General features: G+C 46.0%; 1 protein-coding gene across 1 annotated transcript in view; it reads right to left on the bottom strand.

The window, feature by feature from the left end:
* Nucleotides 1-17,440, bottom strand: part of LOC146010035 (uncharacterized) — a 97,598-nt gene that overhangs the window by 29,761 nt on the left and 50,397 nt on the right. The gene's annotated exons all lie outside the window — the stretch shown is intronic.

Here is a 17,440-nt window from a genome sequence, read left to right as displayed (position 1 = left end):
AATGAGAGACAGATACATTTACATTGAATCATCAGCACCATTTCCCAGCACTTTACCAAGTATAGTAGCTCTTACTAACTGCTTTGGGGCTCACCTACTTTTGGATATAAGTCATTTTAAAAGATTCCTCTCAGATGTAGCACTACAAACCCACGCTTCTAGGTGCCACATTCACAATCTCTTTTCACCATCTCTCCATATATGGAACTAGACACGCCCTTTGGGTGGGGCATGACACGCCCCCTCAATGCTGCGCTGTGCAAAATTCTACTACCAACTATAATCTCCCTGAAACTAGTTTTCAAAAGTAGGCAAGTATGCTACCTACTGACATTTTCATGCCCTGCTCCACACTAGGGCGTGGAGGGAGAATATAATACTGTGCCGTGCGTAGTGAGGCACTGAGCGCGAAGGGTAGCGAACCATGCGAGGGGGTGCGATACGTTTTTTTTTGGTGTCCATGTAGACATTCGGGACAAAAAGATTTAAAAAAAAAACCATGTCGATCTTCTGATTGTCCGCCTTCCCAATGTCAAACTAATGCTTGCATCGATCTTTTGACCCCTGTTGATCTCAGCCATGGCGGCCTCTATCATGTTTCGCCCAGTGCACGTTGACCATAGTTTGGTGGACTTAATGATCCAGACCGAATTTTTATGGGGGGGTGCGCATATTTGACTACTTTAGGGCTGGCCACGCCAGATTGGCACATGGCGGAGGTGATTGAGATGTGATTGATTTCCCGCCACCCCCACTTTAATCATTAGACACAGAGGGCGGTATTCAATGTGAATACCTGCGAGGTGCAGCGAATCCTTTTTTGGATTCGCTGCACATTCGCCACATTCCGGAGCCAGCGGGCTCCGGTATTCAACGAGTCAGGGGCAGCAAGCCCCTGACTGGCGAATATGAGCTCCTGCGGCGAATGCCGCAGGGAGCCTCAGGACGGTGCCAGGCAGAGAGATGGAAGTCTCTCTGCCTAGCCCAGACCTTTGTGGGGGGTTAGGTGGGCTCCCCGGGTGCCAGGCAGCACAGGCTACCCCCCCGGGGGTGCCAGCAGGTTGAGCGTATATTCAGGGCCGTTTCTAGAGGCGGACAAGCCATGCAGCCGCCCGGGGCGCCGCACGGCTTGTCCGCCTCTGTTTAGCAGCCAGGGCGCCCGCCAGCTTCCCCCACGCCGCTGTCCCCCCCCCCGCACGCCCCGTCCGCCGCCCCAAAAAGATGATCTCTCTGGTGGACTTGGAGGGGAGAGGAGCGCATAAGTCTCTCCTTCCCCTCGCTGTGTCACTGGGCTGTTAGCCAATCAGCTCGCGGGCCGGCAGCCAATAAGGAGCCAGCCCGCGAGATATGATTGTCTGACAGCCGTCACAGTGAAGGGGAAGAAGAGATGCGCTATGCGCTCCCCTCTCCTCCCCTGGGAAACAGAAGCAGCGGCGGCGGCAACGGGACTCGGAGACCCGGACTCTGCTCTCCCCAGCAGCAGCAACGGTGAGTTGTGCTGCTGCTGGGATATTATCCTCTGGCACTGTGGGGGCATATAGGTCTGGCACTGAGGGGGGCAGATGTGTGGCACTGTGGGGGCATATTTGCCACTGTGGGGGCATATATGTGGCCCTGTGGGGGCATATTTGGCATTGTGGGGGCATATGTGTGGCACTGTGGGCGCATATGTGTGGCACTGTGGAGCATATTTGGCACTGTGGGGGCATATGTGTGGCACTATGGGGGCATATATGTGGCACCGTGGGGGCATATTTGGCACTGTAGGGGCATATGTGTGGCACTGTGGGGGCATATCTGGCACTGTGGGGGCATATCTGTGGCACTGTGGGGGCAAAGCTGTCACTGTGGGGGCATATATGGGTGGCACTGTGGGGGCATAGCTCTCACTGTGGGGGCATATATGTGTGGCACTGTGGGGGCATAGCTCTCACTTTGGGGGCATATATGTGTGGCACTGTGGGGGCATAGCTGTCACTGTGCGGCATATATGTGTGGCACTGTGGGGACATATGTGTGGCACTGTGGGGGCATATCTGCCACTGTGGGGGCATATATGTATGGCACTGTGGGGGCATATTAGTAAACGGCATCAGTTGTGCGTCAGCGGCGCGTTGGACATAATGTGTAATAGGCATTACGTTGTGGGGAGTATTGTGTACTTGCCATCATGGTGTGCGGCATAATATGTAATGTGTAATTGGCATCACGGATAAAAAAGTGTATAATGATTTAAGTAGCCTGTCATTGTTTGGCCTTGATCTGTGAGGCATACTAGGTAACTGTGTGGGGCTTTATATTTTTATGTCACCGTGTGGTCTTCAGCCCGCCAACTTAAGTGCGGGAGGACAATGACAATTCCTGCGGTAACCAATGTCTGGACATGCAGGTTGCAAAAGTGAGATGTAAGGTAATTGTTTTGCTGCTAGACCACGCCCTTATTTTAAGCCACACCCCCTTTTAAAATAAACCACGCCCCCTATTTCGGCGCGCGCGCCTTCGGCGCGCGCAATTTCTTGTATTTCATGATATGTATTGGGGGGGGGGGGGGGGGGCATTTTTATTTATTTGCCCTGGAAGCTAAATTGTCTAGAAACGGCCCTGCGTATATTCACTACACACGATTGTAATGATCGTGCACTGAATATATGAATATGTAATGAGCGGCTCGGCTCCGGCGCCCCCTGCTGGCTGCTGTGTAAAAAAAAAAAATAATAAAAAAAAATATTATTTTTAAAATTAAATATATACATGAATAAAAATAGCATGCCCCTCCTCCGAATAAAATTCCTGATATTTTGACACCAAATGTAAAAAACAAAACACTTTATTTTAAAAGTTCACATTCCACTTCACCATAAAAAGATAGCGATTGCTACTCGGTGAATCATGGCGAAAAAAACCTTCAAATGTATTCGCCATGTGGTCATTGAATAGGGTGATTCACCGTTTTTGACAGAAATTCGCCAAACAGCACAAATTCGCCATAAAAACATGGCGAATCAGGCTCATTGAATACCGCCCAGAATGTCAGACAGGGGAGATGGAACCTGACATTGGCACAAGAGACAATCCCACCACTTATCTGGGTCACCAAAATAGATACGGTACTAAATAAAGGAAGAATGATACTTGGAGCAGTAACCGTCCTGACAAGGTGGAACTGCTGCCCTCATTTCCTATATGGAAGGGCTGCATACTGCCTGATAACCACAGTTACTGCCGGATCACACCCAACGGGCATCTCTCCCCAGTCCTAGAGACATAGTGATAGTGATTTGCCTTTCTGGCAAATGGCTATAACATGTGGTCATCAGTCTCCCAGAGTCCTGATCTCTAGCCCTGGCCACAGCAAAAACAGGATCAAAACCATATAACACTGGCCACCAATAAAACCCCACCCTCAAAGATTGTCCACCAATAGCGTCCCACCCTAAAAGACTGTCCACCAATAAAATCTACCCATAAATCTGGTGACCAATAATGCCCCACCCTATAATGTTGTCCACCAATAAGAACCCACCATATAATGCTGTCCACCAATAAGAATCCACCCTTTAACGCTGGTCACCAATTACACCCCACCCTATAATACTGGCCACCGTTAATGCTCTCATAGCCCCAGGACAGGTCAGACCATCAGATCTCTGACATCAGATTTCACTCCTTGGCTTTGTAGGGAATTAGACCCCTCCCCCGCTAATGTTGGCCATTTTAATGCGGGCGTGGATGAAATAAGATAGAAACTGTCTATATAGTCAATAGGTCTACCCCAAAAGGTTGACATGCAATAGCATACCTCCCAACATCTGGGGCTTGGTAAGCGGGACACTCCCAAAAAGAGGGTGTGGCCGATGGAAAGGGGTGTGGTCTCACAGATTATGCGTCATAAGGTCACGCCCCTGTTTTTTTGGCCCTCTGCAGTGCTGAATAGATGCTGTACGCATGGGAAAAGTCGACATGGTCAAAATTTCGACATTAAAACAAGTAGACACATGAATATGTCAACATTAGTTTTTCACATTTTTTGGGCGTCTATGTCGACAATTGTGGAATGCCCCATTCAGTGTAATGCGTACCCTCACATGGCTCACTTCCCTCACCTTGGTTCGGACTCGGCACCTCGCTACACTCAGCACACTATTCTATTCTCCCGCTATGCCAAAAGGGATCGTGAAGAAAAAACCAAGCCGGTTTAAAAAAAATAAATCATGAAAAACTCACGTGTCTACCTTTATCATGTCGACATTTTGACCTATTGCATGCCGCTGTTTTTCATGTTGACCTTTTCACCTTGCATGTCCACCTTTTGAGGTAGACCTATTGACTGTGGACTGTATGGGTATATCATGGCACTGTTCTCATGGTGACACACTCAGACCAGATCTCTGCCTGATCCAGTGCTCGATCCTCCATCCATAATCCTATCTCTCCATGTCTCATCCTAGCTACCAGATCTCTGACCAATCCAGTGCTCCGTCCTTCAATCCAGTTCCTATCCTTCCCATGTCTCATCCTAGTCTACCAGATCTCTGCTTGATCCAGTGCTCCCTCCTCCAATCCTAATCCTATCCTTCCCATGTGTCATCCTAGTCTACCAGATCTCTGCCTGATCCAGTGCTCCCTCCTCCAATCCTAATCCTATCCTTCCCATGTGTCATCCTAGTATACCAGATCTCTGCCTGATCCAGTGCTCCCTCCTTCAATCCTAATCCTATCCTTCCCATGTCTCTTCCTAGTCTACCAGATCTCTGCTTGATCCAATGCTCCCTCCTCCAATCCCAATCCTATCCTTCCCATGTCTCATCCTAGTCTACCAGATCTCTGCCTGATCCAGTGCTCCCTCCTCCAATCCTAATCCTATCCTTCCCATGTGTCATCCTAGTATACCAGATCTCTGCCTGATCCAGTGCTCCCTCCTCCAATCCTAATCCTATCCTTCCCATGTCTCATCCTAGTCTACCGGATCTCTGCCTGATCCAGTGCTCCCTCCTCCAATCCTAATCCTATCCTTCCCATGTCTCATCCTAGTCTACCAGATCTCTGCTTGATCCAGTGCTCCCTCCTCCAATCCTAATCCTATCCTTCCCATGTGTCATCCTAGTATACCAGATCTCTGCCTGATCCAGTGCTCCCTCCTTCAATCCCAATCCTATCCTTCCCATGTCTCTTCCTAGTCTACCAGATCTCTGCTTGATCCAATGCTCCCTCCTCCAATCCCAATCCTATCCTTCCCATGTCTCATCCTAGTCTACCAGATCTCTGCCTGATCCAGTGCTCCCTCCTCCAATCCCAATCCTATCCTTCCCATGTCTCATCCTAGTCTACCAGATCTCTGCCTGATCCAGTGCTCCCTCCTCCAATCCTAATCATATCCTTCCCATGTCTCATCCTAATCTACCAGATCTCTGCCTGATCCAGTGCTCCCTCCTCCAATCCTAATCCTATCCTTCCCATGTGTCATCCTAGTATACCAGATCTTTGCCTGATCCAGTGCTCCCTCCTTCAATCCTAATCCTATCCTTCCCATGTCTCTTCCTAGTCTACCAGATCTCTGCTTGATCCAATGCTCCCTCCTCCAATCCTAATCCTATCCTTCCCATGTCTCATCCTAGTCTACCGGATCTCTGCCTGATCCAGTGCTCCCTCCTCCAATCCTAATCCTATCCTTCCCATGTCTCATCCTAGTCTACCAGATCTCTGCTTGATCCAGTGCTCCCTCCTCCAATCCCAATCATATCCTTCCCATGTCTCATCCTAATCTACCAGATCTCTGCCTGATCCAGTGCTCCCTCCTCCAATCCTAATCCTATCCTTCCCATGTCTCATCCTAGTCTACCAGATCTCTGCCTGATCCAGTGCTCCCTCCTCCAATCCTAATCCTATCCTTCCCATGTCTCTTCCTAGTCTACCAGATCTCTGCTTGATCCAGTGCTCCCTCCTCCAATCCCAATCCTATCCTTCCCATGTCTCATCCTAGTCTACCAGATATCTGCCTGATCCAGTGCTCCCTCCTCCAATCCCAATCCTATCCTTCCCATGTCTCATCCTAGTCTACCAGATCTCTGCCTGATCCAGTGCTCCCTCCTCCAATCCTAATCCTATCCTTCCCATGTCTCATCCTAGTCTACCAGATCTCTGCTTGATCCAGTGCTCCCTCCTCCAATCCTAATCCTATCCTTCCCATGTGTCATCCTAGTCTACCAGATCTCTGCTTGATCCAATGCTCCCTCCTCCAATCCCAATCCTATCCTTCCCATGTCTCATCCTAGTCTACCAGATCTCTGCCTGATCCAGTGCTCCCTCCTCCAATCCTAATCCTATCCTTCCCATGTGTCATCCTAGTATACCAGATCTCTGCCTGATCCAGTGCTCCCTCCTCCAATCCTAATCCTATCCTTCCCATGTCTCATCCTAGTCTACCGGATCTCTGCCTGATCCAGTGCTCCCTCCTCCAATCCTAATCCTATCCTTCCCATGTCTCATCCTAGTCTACCAGATCTCTGCTTGATCCAGTGCTCCCTCCTCCAATCCCAATCATATCCTTCCCATGTCTCATCCTAATCTACCAGATCTCTGCCTGATCCAGTGCTCCCTCCTCCAATCCTAATCCTATCCTTCCCATGTCTCATCCTAGTCTACCAGATCTCTGCCTGATCCAGTGCTCCCTCCTCCAATCCTAATCCTATCCTTCCCATGTCTCTTCCTAGTCTACCAGATCTCTGCTTGATCCAGTGCTCCCTCCTCCAATCCCAATCCTATCCTTCCCATGTCTCATCCTAGTCTACCAGATATCTGCCTGATCCAGTGCTCCCTCCTCCAATCCCAATCCTATCCTTCCCATGTCTCATCCTAGTCTACCAGATCTCTGCCTGATCCAGTGCTCCCTCCTCCAATCCTAATCCTATCCTTCCCATGTCTCATCCTAGTCTACCAGATCTCTGCTTGATCCAGTGCTCCCTCCTCCAATCCTAATCCTATCCTTCCCATGTGTCATCCTAGTCTACCAGATCTCTGCTTGATCCAATGCTCCCTCCTCCAATCCCAATCCTATCCTTCCCATGTCTCATCCTAGTCTACCAGATCTCTGCCTGATCCAGTGCTCCCTCCTCCAATCCTAATCCTATCCTTCCCATGTGTCATCCTAGTATACCAGATCTCTGCCTGATCCAGTGCTCCCTCCTCCAATCCTAATCCTATCCTTCCCATGTCTCATCCTAGTCTACCGGATCTCTGCCTGATCCAGTGCTCCCTCCTCCAATCCTAATCCTATCCTTCCCATGTCTCATCCTAGTCTACCAGATCTCTGCTTGATCCAGTGCTCCCTCCTCCAATCCTAATCCTATCCTTCCCATGTGTCATCCTAGTATACCAGATCTCTGCCTGATCCAGTGCTCCCTCCTTCAATCCCAATCCTATCCTTCCCATGTCTCTTCCTAGTCTACCAGATCTCTGCTTAATCCAATGCTCCCTCCTCCAATCCCAATCCTATCCTTCCCATGTCTCATCCTAGTCTACCAGATCTCTGCCTGATCCAGTGCTCCCTCCTCCAATCCCAATTCTATCCTTCCCATGTCTCATCCTAGTCTACCAGATCTCTGCCTGATCCAGTGCTCCCTCCTCCAATCCTAATCATATCCTTCCCATGTCTCATCCTAATCTACCAGATCTCTGCCTGATCCAGTGCTCCCTCCTCCAATCCTAATCCTATCCTTCCCATGTCTCATCCTAGTCTACCAGATCTCTGCCTGATCCAGTGCTCCCTCCTCCAATCCTAATCCTATCCTTCCCATGTCTCTTCCTAGTCTACCAGATCTCTGCTTGATCCAGTGCTCCCTCCTCCAATCCCAATCCTATCCTTCCCATGTCTCATCCTAGTCTACCAGATATCTGCCTGATCCAGTGCTCCCTCCTCCAATCCCAATCCTATCCTTCCCATGTCTCATCCTAGTCTACCAGATCTCTGCCTGATCCAGTGCTCCCTCCTCCAATCCTAATCCTATCCTTCCCATGTCTCATCCTAGTCTACCAGATCTCTGCTTGATCCAGTGCTCCCTCCTCCAATCCTAATCCTATCCTTCCCATGTGTCATCCTAGTATACCAGATCTCTGCCTGATCCAGTGCTCCCTCCTTCAATCCTAATCCTATCCTTCCCATGTCTCTTCCTAGTCTACCAGATCTCTGCTTGATCCAATGCTCCCTCCTCCAATCCCAATCCTATCCTTCCCATGTCTCATCCTAGTCTACCAGATCTCTGCCTGATCCAGTGCTCCCTCCTCCAATCCCAATCCTATCCTTCCCATGTCTCATCCTAGTCTACCAGATCTCTGCCTGATCCAGTGCTCCCTCCTTCAATCCCAATCATATCCTTCCCATGTCTCATCCTAATCTACCAGATCTCTGCCTGATCCAGTGCTCCCTCCTCCAATCCTAATCCTATCCTTCCCATGTCTCTTCCTAGTCTACCAGATCTCTGCTTGATCCAGTGCTCCCTCCTCCAATCCCAATCCTATCCTTCCCATGTCTCATCCTAGTCTACCAGATCTCTGCCTGATCCAGTGCTCCCTCCTCCAATCCCAATCCTATCCTTCCCATGTCTCATCCTAGTCTACCGGATCTCTGCCTGATCCAGTGCTCCCTCCTCCAATCCCAATCCTATCCTTCCCATGTCTCATCCTAGTCTACCGGATCTCTGCCTGATCCAGTGCTCCCTCCTCCAATCCTAATCCTATCCTTCCCATGTCTCATCCTAGTCTACCGGATCTCTGCCTGATCCAGTGCTCCCTCCTCCAATCCTAATCCTATCCTTCCCATGTCTCATTCTAGTCTACCAGATCTCTGCCTGATCCAGTTCTCCCTCCTCCAATCCTAATCCTATCCTTCCCATGTCTCATCCTAGTCTACCGGATCTCTGCCTGATCCAGTTCTCCCTCCTCCAATCCTAATCCTATCCTTCCCATGTCTCATCCTAGTCTACCGGATCTCTGCCTGATCCAGTGCTCCCTCCTCCAATCCTGATCCTATCCTTCCCATGTCTCATCCTAGTCTACCGGATCTCTGCCTGATCCAGTGCTCCCTCCTCCAATCCTGATCCTATCCTTCCCATGTCTCAACCTAGTCTACCAGATCTCTGCCTGATCCAGTGCTCCCTCCTCCAATCCTAATCCTATTTTACCCATGTCTCAACCTAGTCTACCAGATCTCCCTCCTCCATCCTGTCTTCTCCACAATGGTGTAGCAAGGGCTCCGCAGACCTAGCGGTGGTAGAGGGGAGCGCAGGGTCATGGTGCAGTGACCTGTGGGAGCCGGAGGCAGGATGAATGTGGGGGGGGATGTGGCTCCCGCTCTGCTCCCCTGCAGTGTGCTGCAGTACAGAGATGGGCTGTTGAGGCCGGAAGCTGTCAGAAAAGGATATGATGAAAAGCCTTTGACTACACAGGTTATTGGTAGAGTAGAAGGAGATGCTCGCGTGGGCTGCATTGAAGGAGCCGGGGGGGACGCATATACTGTATCCAGAGAGGAGGACTGCTATATGTATAGCCACGATTGGATAATCAGGCACACCATCACACTGTATACTGCTGTGGATTCAAAGGTTGACTAATCATATCTTACTATGGCTGCCTGAGGAATTAAACTACCTTTGCAACGTTTATATTTGGTGGTGAGTGCCTGCTTCCTTCCTATGCTATGTTTGGACCAAGAGTTCCTTAAAGCTGAAAGGGGCCAGAGGGGTGATTTGAGGTGGAAAGTGAAATGCCGGGGCCACTCGATTGCACTTGTCGGCTACAGCGTCCATGCAATAATGTCCGCCGCCTTATTGAAGACAGATGCTAGGGGTCTATTGGACCTCTAGCTTCTGTCAGGGGAGCTCAGGCATACAGTGCCTGCAACCCATGGCAACGAGCATGTAAACATTTGACAACGAGCATAGAAACCTTCGGCAATGAGCATGTAGGTTAAAAAAAATGAATGTATGGGGGGGGGGGGCACTCTGATGTATTAAGGATTGGGCTAGGTATCCCATATAATTGTTCAATCACATAATCAGCCAATTTATACAGAGAAACGCGTTGCGCTATTTACATCACCAACTGGAACTCACCTAATTGTGATTCACCTCCTGAAGGTCTAGAGCACCACAAGGAACTGATTCTGTGAACAATGATATTGGGTACTTAGCCCGATCTCTAATACATCACAGTGATTTGCTCTCAGGAATCTTGAGCTCTTGAAATGACTGAGCAATACGTTGGGAACACTGAGGCAGATTCACCCTCTCTTGGATTACAAGTCATTTTCCATCTTTCAGTGCTCATCAGTGGATCCCCATAGGAATGAGAATATAAAAGTCATCTTCTATAAATGGTCTATATTTGCAATATATATATATACAGTACCTTGATAAAGTATAATATATGTGACATATTCACCCTGCTCGTTTTATGCTTCTTCTTCTTCTTATTAACATTTGAAATATTTTTTTCTACATTATTCTCATTTAAATTTATTAAATATAATTTATCATTGTGAACCGTCTTGTGTGAAATCATTCAGCCTACGCTGGCATATATATATATATATATATATATATACACATACATATACATGTATATATATATATATATATATATATATATATATATACACACACACACATATATATATATATAGATATATATCTATCTATCTATTGAAAATTACTTGAGCATAGTAAACAAAATTACGGTACAGCAAGAGATAATACCATCTCCATCATCATATAATCCAACACAAATTGTACCAAAAAAAGGAGGTATAAAGAAACGGAAGGAAAGAAGGGAAAATAGTGAGTAAGTTTAAGGGTCGGGGAGGATCAGATCCGATACATATCAGCAAAGACAATCAAATAAAAAGAGAATGTACATTTATTTTCCCATGGGTATATATATATATATATATATATATATATATATATATATATATATATATATATATAATACTCCAAAAATGATTGGCACTCGGGAGGCAAAGTCATCAAAGAAAACGGATGTGTATTACTGAGCTTTCGGGGTTTGACCCCCTTCTTCAGAGCACAATCCTACCCCGAAAGCTCAGTAATACACATCCGTTTTCTTTGATGACTTTGCCTCCCGAGTGCCAATCATTTTTGGAGTATTGTATGATTGTTTGCTGGGGCACCGGGGCCCGTTGTCCGGTTTAACCTGCAGAGTGCAGACAGTCTTGGAAATATATATATATATATATATATATATATATATATATATATATATATCTGCCAGAACCTGGGGGTACAGTGACTAGAGTGAAACATAAGATAGTGGGGAGGGGATAGACTCTAGTGCCATCCCATATGTGGGGGTTTCTTTAAAGGTTATCCATGCAGCCCAAGTGTCTCTAAAGGAGTCATAGAGTCATCTGCAGTGGAAGACCTCCATGTCCATATACATATCTATTCTATGGAACCACTCTTTGATTGTTGGAGGAGAGGAAGATCGCCAGCATACCGGAATTACTGCCTTTGCTGCAAACGGCATAAGAGGGATTTTTTTATATCTTGGGACAGATCCCGACGAATAGTGAAACAGCCAAAACAGGGGACCTGCCCAGTATCTTCGTAGAAATAGAGATTACATTACTCCAGTAAGATTGTAATGAGGGACAATCCCTCCAAATGTGGAGGGGGTTTCCGGGGCCCAAGGAACAATGTCAACAGATATTAGGTACACCCAGCCCCATTTCTTATCTTCCCCATGTCTCATCCTAGCCTACCAGATCTCTGCCTGATCCAGTGGTTCTCCTCCATCCCTAATCTTATCTTCCCCATGTCTCATCCTAGCCTACCAGATCTCTGCCTGATCCAGTGGTTCTCCATCCCTAATCTTATCTTCCCCATGTCTCATCCTAGTTTACCAGATCTCTGCCTGATTCAGTGGTTCTCCTCCATCCCTAATCTTATATTCCCCATGTCTCATCCTATTTTACCAGATCTCTGCCTGATCCAGTGGTTCTCCTCCATCCCTAATCTTATCTTCCCCATGTCTCATCCTAGCCTACCAGATCTCTGCCTGATCCAGTGGTTCTCCATCCCTAATCTTATCTTCCCCATGTCTCATCCTAGTTTACCAGATCTCTGCCTGATTCAGTGGTTCTCCTCCATCCCTAATCTTATATTCCCCATGTCTCATCCTATTTTACCAGATCTCTGCCTGATCCAGTGGTTCTCCTCCATCCCTAATCTTAACACAAAAAAAGGGAGTGTTGATCGCACAGGAATACAGGTTAAGTTCAATTAGACCCCTTAAATAATTAGTCTTAAATGGTTAAATATAGTGAATAAGGGTGTGCCACCACTGGGCATGGATTTAGAGCAAAAAGGGAATTTTTTTCAAAGATAGAAAAAAACGGAAAGTATGCCTCTTTGTGGTGCACCAAATTAAAGATACATAAGATATAACTTTTATTTATTCTTAGATAAAATTAGGCGAAATAAAAACAAACACATTACATATACAGACAAACATATATGAATATAAAAAGGATAATGAAATCCTCACAACGTGGGACCCCCTGTCCAAGATTTATTACAAATACATTTTATTGATACATGTAAGGTTGCTTTGATCAGTGTGCTTTGACAGTAGTAACACCTTATTAATAATGCGACCTAGAGGTGAGAATCCCTTGATTAGTGAAAAAGGGAATATTAATTTAATAGTAGCGCTGTGCTGTCTCCCGCGGTATCCAGCTCTGGAGTGTACTCCTAAGATTTAGCATGCATATGAGACCCAAACTGGCGGCTTTCAAATTTTGTGCCTTGATTAATATATATACACTGGTTGGTGATTTCTCAGTAGGTCAGTCAGGCTCTCCTGGGCATATTGTGCAAAATCACAAATTGCTCTCTATATAGTGGAGTAGTCTGATAGTCAACACATAACATTTTTAATGCGCAGATAATTAGTTAATTAGCACATATATATACTGAATAGGTGCACCTTGAATTAGTGTGCATCCATTTTGACATGAGACCAATCTGAGAGCAGGATATACCTGCTAAAGTTATTTGCAAAGATAGATGGCACTAGAAAAAGTTACCGCGCTCACCACATATAATGAGTGGTTTTTCTTAGGTCAAATGCAGCAATGATGTCAGTGAAAAATCTCACATGGTTTACAAATCGCCTCATGTGTAGAGGGGCAACACCGTTTACTATACTTTTAAGCTAACGGGCAGCACACTACTAGGGCAACAGGGTGCCGTGTAATAAGTCAGCTCAATTAGGGACTAGAAATACGTGGTGCAGCCGGCATGTACCACGCGTCTATGCCTAATAAACCCGCTAGTGCGCTAGCGGGTTTATTAGGCATAGACGCGTGGTACATGCCGGCTGCACCACGTATTTCTAGTCCCTAATTGAGCTGACTTATTACACGGCACCCTGTTGCCCTAGTAGTGTGCTGCCCGTTAGCTTAAAAGTATAGTAAACGGTGTTGCCCCTCTACACATGAGGCGATTTGTAAACCATGTGAGATTTTTCACTGACATCATTGCTGCATTTGACCTAAGAAAAAACACTCATTATATGTGGTGAGCGCGGTAACTTTTTCTAGTGCCATCTATCTTTGCAAATAACTTTAGCAGGTATATCCTGCTCTCAGATTGGTCTCATGTCAAAATGGATGCACACTAATTCAAGGTGCACCTATTCAGTATATATATGTGCTAATTAACTAATTATCTGCGCATTAAAAATGTTATGTGTTGACTATCAGACTACTCCACTATATAGAGAGCAATTTGTGATTTTGCACAATATGCCCAGGAGAGCCTGACTGACCTACTGAGAAATCACCAACCAGTGTATATATATTAATCAAGGCACAAAATTTGAAAGCCGCCAGTTTGGGTCTCATATGCATGCTAAATCTTAGGAGTACACTCCAGAGCTGGATACCGCGGGAGACAGCACAGCGCTACTATTAAATTAATATTCCCTTTTTCACTAATCAAGGGATTCTCACCTCTAGGTCGCATTATTAATAAGGTGTTACTACTGTCAAAGCACACTGATCAAAGCAACCTTACATGTATCAATAAAATGTATTTGTAATAAATCTTGGACAGGGGGTCCCACGTTGTGAGGATTTCATTATCCTTTTTATATTCATATATGTTTGTCTGTATATGTAATGTGTTTGTTTTTATTTCGCCTAATTTTATCTAAGAATAAATAAAAGTTATATCTTATGTATCTTTAATTTGGTGCACCACAAAGAGGCATACTTTCCGTTTTTTTCTATCTTTGAAAAAAATTCCCTTTTTTTTTCATCCCTAATCTTATCTTCCCCATGTCTCATCCTAGCTACCAGATCTCTGCCTGATCCAGTGGTTCTCCTCCATCCCTAATCTTATCTTCCCCATGTCTCATCCTAGCCTACCAGATCTCTGCCTGATCCAGTGGTTCTCCTCCATCCCTAATCTTATCTTCCCCATGTCTCATCCTAGTTTACCAGATCTCTGCCTAATCCAGTGGTTCTCCTCCATCCCTAATCTTATCTTCCCCATGTCTCATCCTAGCTTACCAGATCTCTGCCTGATTCAGTGGTTCTCCTCTATCCCTAATCTTATCTTCCCCATGTCTCATCCTAGCCTACCAGATCTCTGCCTGATCCAGTGGTTCTCCTCCATCCCTAATCTTATCTTCCCCATGTCTCATCCTAGCCTACCAGATCTCTGCCTGATCCAGTGGTTCTCCATCCCTAATCTTATCTTCCCCATGTCTCATCCTAGCTTACCAGATCTCTGCCTGATCCAATGGTTCTTCTCCATCCCTAATCTTATCTTCCTCATGTCTCATCCTAGCTTACCAGATCTCTGCTTGATCCAATGGTTCTTCTCCATCCCTAATGTTATCTTCCACATGTCTCATCCTAGCTACCAGATCTTTACCTGTCCAATGTTTCCTCCTCCATCCCTAATCTGATCTCCCCCATTACTCATCTTAGCCTACCAGATCTCTGCCTGATCCAGTGGTTCTCCTCCATCCCTAATCTTATCTTCCCCATGTCTCATCCTAGTTTACCAGATCTCTGCCTAATCCAGTGGTTCTCCTCCATCCCTAATCTTATCTTCCCCATGTCTCATCCTAGCCTACCAGATCTCTGCCTGATCCAGTGGTTCTCCTCCATCCCTAATCTTATCTTCCCCATGTCTCATCCTAGTTTACCAGATCTCTGCCTAATCCAGTGGTTCTCCTCCATCCCTAATCTTATCTTCCTCATGTCTCATCCTAGCTTACCAGATCTCTGCCTGATTCAGTGGTTCTCCTCTATCCCTAATCTTATCTTCCCCATGTCTCATCCTAGCCTACCAGATCTCTGCCTGATCCAGTGGTTCTCCTCCATCCCTAATCTTATCTTCCCCATGTCTCATCCTAGCCTACCAGATCTCTGCCTGATCCAGTGGTTCTCCATCCCTAATCTTATCTTCCCCATGTCTCATCCTAGCTTACCAGATCTCTGCCTGATCCAATGGTTCTTCTCCATCCCTAATCTTATCTTCCTCATGTCTCATCCTAGCTTACCAGATCTCTGCTTGATCCAATGGTTCTTCTCCATCCCTAATGTTATCTTCCACATGTCTCATCCTAGCTACCAGATCTTTACCTGTCCAATGTTTCCTCCTCCATCCCTAATCTGATCTCCCCCATTACTCATCTTAGCCTACTAGATCTCTGCCTGATCCAGTGGTTCTCCCCATCCCTAATGTTATCTTCCACATGTCTCATCCTAGCTACCAGATCTTTACCTGTCCAATGTTTCCTCCTTCATCCCTAATCTGATCTCCCCCATTACTCATCCTAGCCTACTAGATCTCTGCATGATCCAGTGGTTCTCCTCCATCCCTAATCTTATCTTCCCCATGTCTCATCCTAGCTACCAGATCTTTAGCGGTCCAATGTTCCCTCCTCCATCCCTAATCTGATCTCCCCCATTACTCATCCTATCATACTAGATCTCTGCCTGATTCAGTGTTTGATCTTTCATCTTTAATCCTATCAGTCGTGAATAATCCCACCATAACAGATGTGTGCCTGATCCTCCATCCATAATCCAATCAACCCATGTCACATCTTGGCTTACTATATGTACTGTGTGCCTGTTTTAGTGCTGCTCCCTCCTCAACCCCTAGCCATGTCTTCTCCATGTTTCTTCCTAGCCTACCAGATCTCTGCCTGATCCAGTGCTCCCTCCTCCATCCCTAATCATTTATTCCCCATGACCAGCACCTTATAAATAAAGGCTAATATAGTAAAGGTGAGATTACTCCCTGCTGTATAGCACTTCCATTTACACTAGTGTTACTCTCCTCCTATAGAAGCTAGCCTTTAATAGAATCTATTATCGATAATCTTTGGTGTGAGATTGGGACAATACGCGGATATCCCTCAGATGGACGTATGGATGTGTAAGGTAAAAAAATAAATAAAAAAAATCTAATAATAAACAAAAAGTCTAGGTAGACAATAGGATAGGTTGACCGATGAGTGGTCAACAGGTTCCGTTTTAGCCCAAATCTAATCAGAACTTTCCTCCGTTACCTTACCCTAAACATTCCCTCCCACAGCCTAACCCTAACCCAAAAGTGTTACAAAAACATAAAAAGACATAGTTTGGCCAGTCTCATATCTGTTGACCTTTTTGACCATGTCAAACTTTTGTCACTGTTGATATCTGATCCACATCCATAATATGGTGACCACCTTTCCGATTGTCAAGAAAGACGTTGTTGATTTTTCATACAAATAACAAAGAAAATAGTTTTTTTGGTTTTAAAAACTTTTTATTTGAAGTTACTTTTTTAAAAACCAGCTGAGGTCCCGGCGTTGCTTGGGTTTGGTTGTTCAATTAGCATTACTTGAATGTTATTCTTTTTGTTTTAAGCTTAACCCCTCGCCATACCCATGGAGTGACCGGCTTACACCTGTATGTGGTGGGCTCGCAGATCTGAACAAATTTTTTTTTCTTAAACCCCATGTCCACTACCTCCCTCTATGTTATGCTACTCTACCATATCTTATACTCTACCATATCTCACATCCATGACCCACTTTGTAGTGGCCAGACCCCCTTTTTGGGGCCCACGGCAGTGTCTGGATTGCGGGTGTTAATTTTGGTGTAAATTACTCCAGGCATTCCAGAGTTATGATCAAATACACACACACACATATATACACCCTTTTAACAGGCATGTCCATACTATGGCCCTCCAAGCTGTTGTGAAACTACAAGTCCCATCATGCCTTGCCACTGTTTTGCTATTAGATAATGCTACAACTGCGGCAAGGCGTGCTGGCATATGTAGTTTCACAACAGCTGGAGGGCCACAGTTTGGACATGCCTGCACTAGTAAGCCTGCTCGAAGCAAAAGCTTTG

This window comes from Crinia signifera, chromosome 6 (assembly GCF_055691185.1).
Source record: "Crinia signifera chromosome 6, ASM5569118v1, whole genome shotgun sequence".
Classification (NCBI taxonomy): domain Eukaryota; kingdom Metazoa; phylum Chordata; class Amphibia; order Anura; family Myobatrachidae; genus Crinia; species Crinia signifera.
This window is presented reverse-complemented; position numbering and strand designations above follow the sequence as displayed.